Below are 12,970 nucleotides of genomic sequence, written 5' to 3'. Positions count from 1 at the left end.
GACTAATACAATTTATTTCTATGATGTCATCTATCTGCGCTTCAGTAAGGATGGATCCAGTTCCTGATGGAAATCAAAATAACAAGCTAGACTGATACAATCTATAACACTCCACCACTGGGAGAAAGAATATGAAATTAGAGGAAGGGCTGATTACTTCTGTTTGGAAACAGAGGGTAGTGGGTGGGTGATCTGCCTATAGCTACTGCTGTTTAGTATCTTTATTCATGAATGTTTGAGTGCTTACCTATTAATTTTTCATATGATAAAAAGTTTGTCAAAATTGATTACTTGAAAAAGCAAACATCTTTACATTTTAATGGATATTATATAGATGAAAGTACAGTATAAACAAATGAAAAGCAATATATGAAGAAGAAAACAAATTCTAAGTAAAGAAAAATTGCATCAGAAAAGTTTAATGTGTTCCTGGGGCCATGAAGATCCTCATGTATATAAATGCATTCATGAATTAAGTTATGCAGGTAGTTTAACATGCATGTATTTTGCTGCAATGTGCAAATAAAAGTATGTAAGAAATTTAAATGATTCCTCTTAAAGAAGCATTTCATCCTACTCAGGTAAACAAATTTATTTTGACATCATATTTCAATTATAATATTGTCATAAACCCTTACACTTACTAAATTAATCCTCATAATAACCCTACAATACAGGTACTACTGTATCTCATTTTAAAGATGAGGAAGCTGTTGGCCGGGCATGGTGGCTCATGCCTGTAATCCCAGCACTTTGGAATGCCAAGGTGGGTGGATCATTTGGATCAGGAGTTTGAGACCAGCCTGGCCAACATGGTGAAACCCTGCCTCTACTAAAAATACAAAAATTAGCCAGATGTGGTAGGGAGCTCCTGTAATCCCAGCTACTTGGGAGGCTGAGGCAGGAGAATTGCTTGAACCCAGGAGGCGAATGTTGCCATGAGCTGAGACCGCGCCACTGCACTCCTACCTGGGCGACAGAGTGAGACTCCGTCTCAAAAAAAAAAACAAAAGATGAGGAAGCTAAGTATTATAGTCACTAGTAAACTGTGGAGTAATTTCAAGATCTAGAGAAAAATTTTTAGCAGATAAGGATTTAAAGCAAACTAAACTTATTAGAAATAGGTACTGGACATTATTTATTGCCACATTTGAATACTCACTAGGAGAATACAATAGCATTAGACATATCAGGAATTTTACAAAGCATGATCAAAATTTGATTTGATGTAATGCACAGTAACATGTCAAAAATATCCGAAATATTGTTTATAACAGTGACCTAGTAAGGATAATTTTGACCCAAGTTACTGTTTGAAGAGAAAACTGGAGGAGACTATTTCTAGCAGAATATTCTTTATCCTCTGGAGGGGCCTTTCACATGCCAAGAACCTGACAGATGATGAAGAATGCATCATGACAAAACTGACCTCAAACTTTCAATAAGATTCACAATGTTATTCTTATTTGCAGATGCTTTTTAGCTACTACACTGCAATTTAGAAAACAATGACTCCAGGGAGAAGCATGGTCTACTATTTAGTGCATTGTGTAACATTAAGATCTACTGAAATTTGCTGGTTCTTTGAAATAAAATGAATCTTTAGTGCTTGACATTATCCTGAATCATAAATTCCCAAGGAACGGAATGAGCTTTGACTGTCTTACCTTGAGAATAAGTACATTCACTTAAAGTATATAAGACAAATACTGGCTTAGATGAAGCTCCACCAGTACTCCCGGCCCCTGCCTTTCGGACTGGGAGCTAGCCTGGCGCAGGCACTGAAGGCAGCGGCAGGGCCAGAGGCTCAGCGGCTCCCATGACTGAATATAAACTTGCGGTAGTTGGAGCTGGTGGCGTAAGCAAGAGTGCCTTGACGATACAGCTAATTCAGAATCATTTTGTGGACGAATATGAGCCAACAATAGAGGATTCCTACAGGAAGCAAGTAGTAATTGATGGAGAAACCTGTCTCTTGGATATTCTCGACACAGCAGGTCAAGAAGAGTACAATGCAATGAGGGACCAGTACATGAGGACTGGGTGGGGGCGGGGGAGGGGTTCTTTGTTTATTTGCCATAAATAATATTAAAACATTTGAAGATATGCACAATTATAGAGAAGAAATAAAAAGATTTAAGGACTCTGAAGATGTGCCTTTGGTCGTAGTAGGAAATAAAATGTGATTTGCCTTCTAGAATAGTAGACACAAAACAGGCTCAGGACTTAGCAAGCAGTTAGGGGATTCCTTTTATTGAAACATCAGCAAAGACAAGACAGAGTGTTAATGATGCCTTCCATACATTAGTTTGAGAAATAAAGAAAAGATGAACAAAGATGATAAGAAGAAAAAGAAGTCAAAGACAAAGTGTGTAATTATGTAAATACAATTCGTACTTTTTTCTTAAGACATACTTAAGTAAAAGTGATTTTTATACATTACACTAAATTATTAGCATTGTTTTAGCATTACCTAATTGTTTTCCTGCTCCATGCAAACTGTTAGCTTTTACCTTAAATGCTTATTTTAAAATGACAGCACAAACTTTTTTTTCCTCTAAGTGCCAGTATTACCAGAGTTCTGGTTTTCAAACTAGCAATACCTGCGCAAAAGAAACTGAATACCTATGATTTCTGTCTTGGGTTTTTTGGTGCATGCAGTTGATTACTTCTTATTTTTCTTACCAATTGTGAACATCAGTGAGAAACAAATTAATGAAGCTTTTGAATCATCCCTATTCTGTGTTTTATCCAGTCACATAAATGGATTAATTACTAATTATAATTTCAGTTGAGGCTTTATAATTGGTTTTCCTGAAACGTTGAGGGAACACAAATTTATGGGCTTCCTGATGATCCTTCTTCTAGGCATCATGTCCTGTAGTTTGTCAACCCTGGTGAATGTAAAGTTACACTGTTCACAAAAGTTTTGTCCCCCTTACCACTGCTATTAGTCATGGTCACTCTCCCAAAAATATTATATTTTTTCTATAAAAAGAAAAAAATGGAAAAAATTACAAGGCAATGGAAACTATTATAAGGCCATTTCCTTTTCACATTAGATAAATTACTATAAAGACTCCTAATAGCTTTTCCTGTTAAGGCAGACCCAGTATGAAACTGGAATTATAGCAACCATTTTGGGGCTATATTTATATGGCACTAAATTTTTATAATAATTGAAAGAATTTTAACAGGTACAAAAAATTATCATAGGAATTAAATGTAGTCTCCCTGTGTCAGATTGCTCTTTCATAGTATAACTTTAAATCTTTTATTCAACTTCAGTCTTTGGAGATAGTTTTAATTCTGCTTGTGATATTAAAGACTGTTTGGGCCAGTCATAGCTTAGTAGGTGCTGAAGAGACCAAGGTTGCAAAGCCAGGCCCTGTGTGGATATTTGAGCTTCATAGAGAGTTTCACAGCATGGACTGTGTCCCCACGGTCATCCAGTGTTGTCATGCATTGGTTGGTCAAAATGGGGAAGGATTAGGACATTTTGGATAGCTCAACAAGATACATTCTCGTTCTGTGGTGGTCCTGCTGACAAACCAAGAGCACCGCTTTTGTTTTTAGAAAACAAACTCTTTCTTAAAAATTACTTTTAAATATTAACCCAAAAGTTGAGATTTTGGGGTGGTGGCATGCCAAGGCATTATTATTTTTTAAACAATGAAGTGAAAAAGCTTTAAAATCTCTAGGTTTGGCTAGTCTCTTAACAATGGTCAAATTAACATTTCACAAACACTTTTCAAGTCTGATCCATATTTAAGATTACTGCTTTAAAAATAAATATTAATAAAAACAATGCTTTTAATACACTTAAAATGTTACTTGTTTTAAAATACATGAAGTGAGGTGGTGTGGTGAGATGAAAATATCACTGGACTAGAAGGAAGGTGACTTAGGTTCTAGATATGTGTCTTTTAGGACTCTGATTTAGAGGAAATCACTTACTATCCTTTTCTTCATGTTAAAAGAAATCATCTCTGCCGGGCGCAGTGGCTCACGCCTGTAATCCCAGCACTTTGGGAGGCCGAGACGGGCGGATCACGAGGTCAGGAGATCGAGACCATCCTGGTTAATACGGTGAAACTCCGTCTCTACTAAAAATAGAAAAAATTAGCCGGGCGCGGTGGCGGGTGCCTGTAGTCCCAGCTACTCGGGAGGCTGAGGCAGGAGAATGGCGTGAACCCGGGAGGCGGAGCTTGCAGTGAGCCGAGATTGTGCCACTGCACTGCAGCCTGGGCGAGAGCAAAACTCCGTCTCAAAAAAAAAAAAAAAAAGTCATCTCAAACTCTTCGCTTTTTTACAACTATATGATTTATATTCTGTTTACATAGGATACGCTTATTTGTCAAGCTCAGCACAATCTGTAACTTTTTAACCTATGTTACCATCTTCAGTGCCAATCTTGGGCAAAATTGTGCAAGAGGTAAAGTTTATATTTGAATATCCATTCTCATTTTAGGACTCTCCTTCCATATTAATGTCACCTTGCCTGCCTGCCTTCCACATGCCCCATGACTTGATGCAATTTTAATGCTTCTAATTCTCCTAACCATAACCTTTACTGCTTCTGTGGATATCGCCATGAAGGTTTCCCATAAAATCACATCAAAATCCCCTGCATCTTATTTCCTCAGGTCTCAGAAGAATCTGGCAGATATCATAATGGGATTTGACCTAATAGCTAATTTTCAGGTGGTGGCTGATCCTTTGAACACCTCTCTGCTGCCCAATTCTTTAGTGACAGTAGGAATTTTCAAACCTGGTATGAACAGACAGAACCCTATCCTGTGCAAGGAGATTTTAATAACGATAGTGCTGAAAGAATTTCTTAGGTAATCTACAAGTAGGACTACCCCTGGTAACAGTAATACATTCTAACGTTTTAATAACGAGAAATCTTACAATGAAAAATATTTTAACATTTAATTCATAAAGCTTACTTTTTGTTTGTTTGTTTTTATTTGTTTTTTGGCAGGGTCAGAGTCTCACTCTGTCACCCAGGCTGGAATGCAGAGGTGTCATCTTGTCTCACTGTAACCTCCGTCTCCCAGCTTCAAGTGATTCTCGTGCCTCAGCCTCCCGAGTAGCTGGGATTATAGGCATGTGCCACCATGCTCAGCTAATTTTTGTATTTTTAGTAGAGATGGGGTTTCACCCTATTGGCCAGGCTGGTCTGTAATTCCTGACCTCGAGTGATTCGCCCATCTCGGCCTCATAAAGCTTACTGTTTATTTCTTTAGAGGTAAAAACTATCTTAAGATTTCCGTTTGTCAAAAAGTCATGATTTCTTGATAATTATGTAGTAATATTTTTTATAACCAAGCAGTTAGTTTAAGGCTGAGTTTATATTTAATAACTTCTGTGTTAGTACTGGATAGCATGAATTCTGCATTAAGCAATTGAATAGCATACTACTGATATCTGTCTGTCAAAAAATGAAAACTTCTTTCTAAAGATACTCACATGAGTTCTTGAAGAATAGTCACAACTAGACTAAGATTTGTGTTTTAGTTTAATAGTTTGAAGTGCCTGTTTGGGATAATGATAGGTAATTTAGATGAATTTAGGGGAAAAATAAGTTATCTGCAGCAATGTTGAGGGCCCATCCCCACCCCCCAAATAGAGCTAACTGGGTTACAATGTTTTATCCAGAAGTTTCCAATTCCACTGTCCTGTATTTTCATGTTGAAAATACTTTTGCATTTTTTCTTTGAGTGCCAATTTCTTACTAGTACTATTGCTTAATGTAACATGTTTACCTGCAATGTGTTTTGTGGAAACTGAAACATGCACATTTTGTACATCGTGCTTTCTTTTGTGGGACATATGCAGTGTGATCCAGTTGTTTTCCATCATTTGGTTGCGCTGACCTAGGAATGTTGGTCATATCAAACATTAAAAATGACCACTCTTTTAACTGAAATTAACTTTTAAGTGGTTATAGGAGCATGTGCTGTGAAGTGATCTGAAATTTGCAATATTTTTGTCATGAACCGTACAGCTCCTAATTATTATAATGTAATAAAAATAGTTGCAGTAAAAAAGAAAAACAGAATTCTGATTCAGTAGTTCTGGAATGTGGCCAAAGTTTCTGCATTTCTCACATTCTTCCACGTGATAATGATAATACTGTTGCAAGGGGTCCAAGCTATACATGTTGAGGAGCAAAATTATATAGTTACTCACACGACATATCAAAGATTACACCACGTACAACGCACAAACACGCGCGCGCGCACACACACACACACACTCACGTTTATTCCTAAGGAATTATTACCTATATGAAGTACATAATTCATTTGTCCTTGTAACTTTACACAGATTATTTTCTTTTTTCCTCTAATATAATAATCTTTCTCTTTCTTATCAACTAATACATTCCTGCCCCCAACACACTTTGTGCAATTTCATTTAAATAATAAACACTGAATCATAATTCTCTGAGGCAGGAATTGGATTCTCATTATTATCCACATTACTGAGATACTTTTGTTTAATGAGTATGAGATGCTGCCCACAGGGGTCTTCCAATCCAGTCAGAGAGATAAAAGTAATTGTCATAATATACTATGAAGATTAGAAACAGAATCATAGAAACTCTTAAAATTGTGTTCCTAAGATAATAGTTTTACATATATGGAATTTAATGGTTTCAAGTTCATAGACCTATGTTTAAAAACCTCAATGTCTTATCAAGAGAAAGGAGAAGTAAATGGGGGACAGTATGCTCTGTTAATGAAATAAACCAAACTCTGTAAAATATTTAAAGAGGTTTAGTCTGAGCCAAATATGAGTGACCATGGCCTGGAATAGAGTCTAAAGATGTCTTGAGAACATATGCCCTAGTCAATCAGGTTAAGCTTGGTTTTATACATTTTAGGTAGACAGAAGTTACAAGCCAAGACATAAGTTAATACATGTAAGGTATATCTTGATTTGGCCCAGAAAGGCAGGACATCTCAAAGCCAGGGACTTACAGGTAATAAATGGATTTAAAAATTTTCTAATTAGCAATTGGTTGAAATAATTAAGCTTAGGCTGGGTGCAATGGCTCATGCCTATAATCCCAACACTTTGGGAGGCTGAGACAGATGGATCACCTGAGATCAGGAGTTCAAGACCAGTCTGACCAGCATGGTGAAACCCCATCTCTACCTTAAAAAAAATATATATAAATATATATATATAAATATATATATATATAAAACTAAAAATTAGCCAGACGAGGTGGTGGGCACCTGTAACCTCAGCTACTTGGGAGGCTGAGGCAAGAGAATCTCTTGAAGCGGAGGTAGGAGTTTAGAGTGAGCTGAGATCATGCTACTGTACTCCAACTTGGGCAATAGAGCACTCCTTCTCAAATAAATAAATAAATAAATAAAAAGAATTAAGCTTTGCCTAAAGAATTGAATCAGGGAAAGAAATGCTTGAATTAAGATAAGAAGGGTTATGGAAGCCAATGTTCTGGTTATGTAGATGAAGCCTCTGAGTAGCAAGCTTCAGAGAGAATAGATGGTAAATGTCTCTTTTGGGAGAGGAAAAGGTGTCAAACTCTTAGCTAAATCTCTCCTGATCTGGAAAAGACCTAGAAAGGGAAGGAGATTCTCTATAGGATACAAATTTTCCCCACAAGAGATGACTTTGCAAGTCCATTTCAAAATATGTCAAAGAAATATATTTTAGGGTAGAACACTTCGATTTTCTTCAGGGTCTTCTCTCTGTCATGTGATACTATACCAGAGACAGGTTGGAATTTGACACTTTATTGTTACAAAGAGTGTTTCATCAATCTTATGACAAATCTATTTTAATGTTAATGCTGATTGGTTAAACTGGGGGTATATGTTAGGGAATGGGTATAATGGAGCATGTCCAACCCCCTTCCTGTCATAACCTGAACTAGGTCTTCAGGTTCCCTTAGTCAAAGGTTGGGAGTCCTTTCGGTTGGTTAAGGAGCTTAGAATTTTATTTTTGGTTTATATGTCCAAATATAATAGACTGTCATGGGAGTCAGAATGATAGTGGTGAAAGGGCAGAACTCCATTTGTTTACCATGAAAGAGAGGAGAGAGAGAATCAACAATACACGAAAGACAATAATGGACATTATCCATGGTCCATCTGTTTGTGTAGGGTGAGCAATGAAGAATATATGGAAATTAGCATGACCAAAATGAAGGTGCAGTGCTGGAAGTATCAGCAGGAAAGTGGTTAGGCCTGAAAATGAAGAAGCCTGAATGCAATGTTCAGTCACTGGGCATGAAAGGAGAGTTAGCAGGATATTAATGTTTCTGAGTAAGACAAGTGCCATAACAGAAATGTATTTAAGAATTTATATCTTAAAAAAACAAAATTTAAATAGAATATTGTGTTAATCAGATTTAAATATAGCATGATCTGCTCACAAAATTATTCCTTCAATATGTATCATAAAATATTTGAAAAAGAAAATATTCTATGTGATATGTTGATTTACCTTTCCTATTATTGTAATGCAGAACCAACCTATAGTGGGCCTACTCTATTGATAAGATAATGTCAAGTTATCTTGTAGGTATAACAGAGCCTAAACTGGAAGTTTTGTAACCCCATCACATGCAATAGAAAAAGATTTGACCTCTAACAAGACTCAGAACGAAGGATTCCTCCCTACAGAACCAAAAAGGCTGGGACATGATCAGAACTTAAATACTGGAACCCTTTCAAAGGTGAGGGATCTTTTGGCCCAGAAGATTCAGAATGTATTAGTTCATTCTCACATTGCCGTAAAGAACTACCTGAGACTGGATAATTTATTTTAAAAAGAGTTTTGATTGACTCGGTTCTACAGGCTGTACAGGAAGCATGGCAGGAGAGGCCTCAGGAAACTCACAATGATGGTGGAAAGTGAAGAGGAAGGTGTCATGTCTTACATGGCTGGAGCAGGAGGAAGAGAGAGAAGAGGGTGGCGCTACAAACTAAACAACCAGATCTCATGAGAACTCACTCACTATCATGAGAACAGCAAGGGGGACGTTTGCCCCATGATCAAATCACCTCCCACCAGACCACTCCTCCAACATTAAGGATCACATGAGATTTGGGCAGGGACACAAATTCAAACCATGTAACAGGGCTAAAATCCACCCCAGCATACCTTATTCAAATGGTCAAATCAGACCTTGACAAGCCAACATTCCCAAATTCTTCCCCTTGTGCTCTGACCCTTTAAAACTTGCCCCAGACCCTAAATTGGGTAGACAGATTTGAGCTGCGTCTCTTGTCTCCTTGCCGGCTGGCCTTACAAAAAGCCTTTCTTTTCTCAAAAGCCAGTGCCATCGTATTGGCTTCTATGCTTGTCAGGCAGTGAGTCCATTTTCTGGTAGGATTGTATTAAATGACCTAGCTGCAGTTATCCAAAATTCATGATTTAAAAAGAAACAAAATTAGATCTTTATTATTTTTTTCACGTGTAGAACTAGTTTTTAATTTCAAAATGCTTCAGGGAAGGGTGTGAATGTTAGTGCTTTTAGGATATTAAAGCAAGTCTAGACTCAGTACTCAAGGAGTCCCTTTTATAAAAATATATACAAAATAAGAAGTGGTTTTACTAGAAGACAATAAAACACTTTCAGGATGATTTACAATTACTCATTCCCATTCCCGGTATATTTCACACAGAATAGGGATATGGTGTTATTTCCATTGGGTAAGCATATTATAGTGTGAAATAAATATCCACAATCAGAACAATCTATGTTCCTTAGAGTATCCTTATTTTGTGACTTCAAAAAGTTTGTAGAATACATTTGATAGTCACGCTGAAACAAGAAGACGTCTAAGATGTAAATTAAGGAAAAACAAAACTAGAAAATAGTTGAAGCTTGGCTGAGCGTGGTGGCTCATGCTTGTAATCTCAGCACCTCGGGAGGTGGAGGCAGGGGTATCACCTGAGGCCAGGAGTTCAAAACCAGTCTGGCCAACATGGCAAAACCATGTCTCTACTAAAAGTTAACCAGGCATGGTGGTGTGTGCCTGTAATCCCAGCTACTCAGGAGGCTGAGGTGTGAGAATCATTTGAACCTGAAAAGCCGAGGTTGCAATTAGCTGAAATGGCACCACTGTCCTCCAGCCTGGGGGACAGAGCAAAGCTCTGTCTCAAAAAAATACTACTAATAATAAAAATAAATAAACTAGAAAATAGTTGAAGCTTTTTCCAATGATTCATCTTTCTTTCAGTTTGAATACTTTCTCTTGATCAGGAGTCCCAGGTTCCTTTTGTATGCATACTGATTCCTACAAATTTGGAACCAGAAAACTAAGTAACTGGAAGTTAAAGATATTGTAATATAAAAAGTAAAATTACGTTGATTCTGCTCTACACATTTTATTCTACTTTTGGGTGAAAATCCCAAACATTTTTGCCTGCTGTATACAATTATAAATCCTCTCACAATATTAATTTCATCAAAATTAATCTTCAAAATGTGCTTATTATAGTGTAAAACTTACTGTGAACACACAAGAATGATATTTTTAGTCCCTAAATTATACCACAGTTTATGTTAAATTATTAACACAAAGGCAGTATGTAAATAAAGCCACTTGGCTAAATTCAAATTTCATTATCGCTAAAAATGCAGCAGTATTTATGTCTTCCACATTAAGGGAAAGCCAGCTCTTCAACTGAAAAATTTATGTATGAAAACTTTCTTCTCTGAGTAAAAGTTGGGTAATAAAATATGTTTACTTCCAGCATTTCCAAATGCTTTACATAGCAATTGACGTTGAATATGCCTTCTTCTTGGTGTATAACCCTTCTGATTTATGCCACATAACACACTTATTAGTTATGCAAAAGTCAGTGACATGAATCATGTTAAGAACACAAAACAATTATTGGTTTTTTGTGGATGGTATGTCCTTACTTTGATTTATGAGAAAAGTAGTACAGAGTTAAGAATTTAAATGGTTTAAATATCTTTGAATATTTAAAAGGAGATATCAAAATGTTAGCATATATACTTGTAATTTTTATTTTAAAAATTAACCCTTAAACCACTAAGGATTTAGACTTAATCAGTTGTGTGTTGATTTAATGTAGAATCAGTTAACAACAGAGTTTAAGAATTGAATCCAGGCCGGGCCCGGAGGCTCAAGCCTGTAATCCCAGCACTTCGGAGGCTGAGGCGGGTGGATCACCTGAGGTCGGGAGTTTGAGACCAGTCTGACCAACATGGAGAAACCCTGTCTCTACCAAAAATAAAAAATTAACCAGGTGTGTGGCACATACCTGTAATCCCAGCTACTTGGGAGGCTGAGGCAGGAGAATCACTTGAACCCGGGAGGCGAAGGTTGCAGTGAGCCGAGATCGCGCGGTGGCACTCCAGCCTGGGCAACAAGAGTGAAACTCTGCCAAACCAAAAACAAAATAAAACAAACAAACAAACAAACAAAAAACCGAAGAAGAAGAATTAAGTCCATTAGGATTTGGGAGAATTTGCTTAAAAAAAAAAATTGAGTCCAATCATAGAACTATTACTTATTAGCTGGGTTAAGTTTCTTAACCTCTTTAAACCATAGCATTCTCAATTCTAAAATACTGTTATTAAAAATAACCATCCAACAATACTAAAATTTTTATGAAACCACAAAAGACTTGGAATAGCCAAAGTAACCTGAAGGAAGAAAAAAAAAATGCTGGAGATACTATACTATCTGATTTCAAAATTACTATAAAGCTATAGTAATCAAAATAGCATCATAGTGGTATAAAAACAGATACACAGAATAATGGAACAAACAGAGTGTCAGAAATAAACCCACACGTTTAAGGTCAAATGATTTTTTGGCAAAGGTTCTGAGAGTACACAATGGAGAAAGAATAGTCAGTTTAAAAGTAGTATTGAGAAAACCGGATATCCATATGCAGAAGAATGAAACTGAACTCCCATCTCACACCACGTACAAAAATCAACTCAAAATGGATTAAAGACTAAATTTAAGACCTGATGTGGTAAAACCGCTGGAAGAAAACAACCAATTTATGACACTGTTTTGGACAATGATCTTTTGAATATAACCCAAAAGGCACAGGTAACAAAAACAGAAGTAGACAAATGGGATCATATCAAACTAAGAAGCTCTTACACACCAAAGGAAACAATCAACAAGGTGAAGAGACAACCTACACAGTGGGAGAAAATATTTGCAAATCATAAATTTCATAAGGGGTTAATGCCCCAAATCTATAAGGAACTAAAACAACTCAATAGCAGGACAACAAAGAACCCAATTAAAAAATCTGCAAAGGACTTGAAGAAACATTTATTATAAGAAGACATATAAGTGGCCAACAGATATATGAAAAGTCACTCAACGTTACTAATTATCAGAGCAATGCAAATTAAAATCACAATGAGATATCACCTCATACCTGTTAGAGTGGCTATTACCAAAAAGACAAAAGGTAAGTGTTGGCAAGGATATTGAGAAAGAGATACCTTTGTGCACTTCATGGAAACGTAAATTACTATAGCTATTACATAGAATGGTACGGAGGTTCAAAAAAAAAAAGCTACAAATAGCACTACCATATGATCCAGCAATCCCACTACTGGACATATATCCAAAGGAAATGAAATCGGTATGTCAAAGAGATATCTGTACTCCATATTTACTGAGACGCTATTCACAATAAACAAGGAACGGTATCCGCCTAAGTGTCCATCAATAGATAAATGGATGAAGAAAATGTGGTACATATACACAATGGAATTGTTTTCAGTATTAAAAAGAGGATTATTTGCCACAACATGGATGAACCTGGAGGATGTTATGCTACCAGAAAAAAAGCCAGGCACATAAAGATGAATACTGCATGATCTCCCTCACCTGTGAAATCTAAAAAAGTTGATTCATACAAATAAGAGTAGAATGGTAGTTACTAGAGGCTAAGAGTTGGGAGGGTGGAGGAA

At 36.6% G+C, this 12,970-nt stretch overlaps 1 pseudogene; it reads left to right on the top strand.

Annotated features, from left to right (window-relative positions):
• Nucleotides 1-1,819: 1,819 nt before the first annotated feature.
• Nucleotides 1,820-2,384, top strand: LOC105540588 (annotated as a pseudogene).
• The last annotated feature ends 10,586 nt before the right edge of the window (nt 2,385-12,970 follow it).

This window comes from Mandrillus leucophaeus, unplaced genomic scaffold, assembly GCF_000951045.1.
Source record: "Mandrillus leucophaeus isolate KB7577 unplaced genomic scaffold, Mleu.le_1.0 Scaffold223, whole genome shotgun sequence".
Taxonomy (NCBI): domain Eukaryota; kingdom Metazoa; phylum Chordata; class Mammalia; order Primates; family Cercopithecidae; genus Mandrillus; species Mandrillus leucophaeus.
Note: the sequence above shows the minus strand (reverse complement) of the source record. Positions and strands in the feature narration are given on the sequence as shown.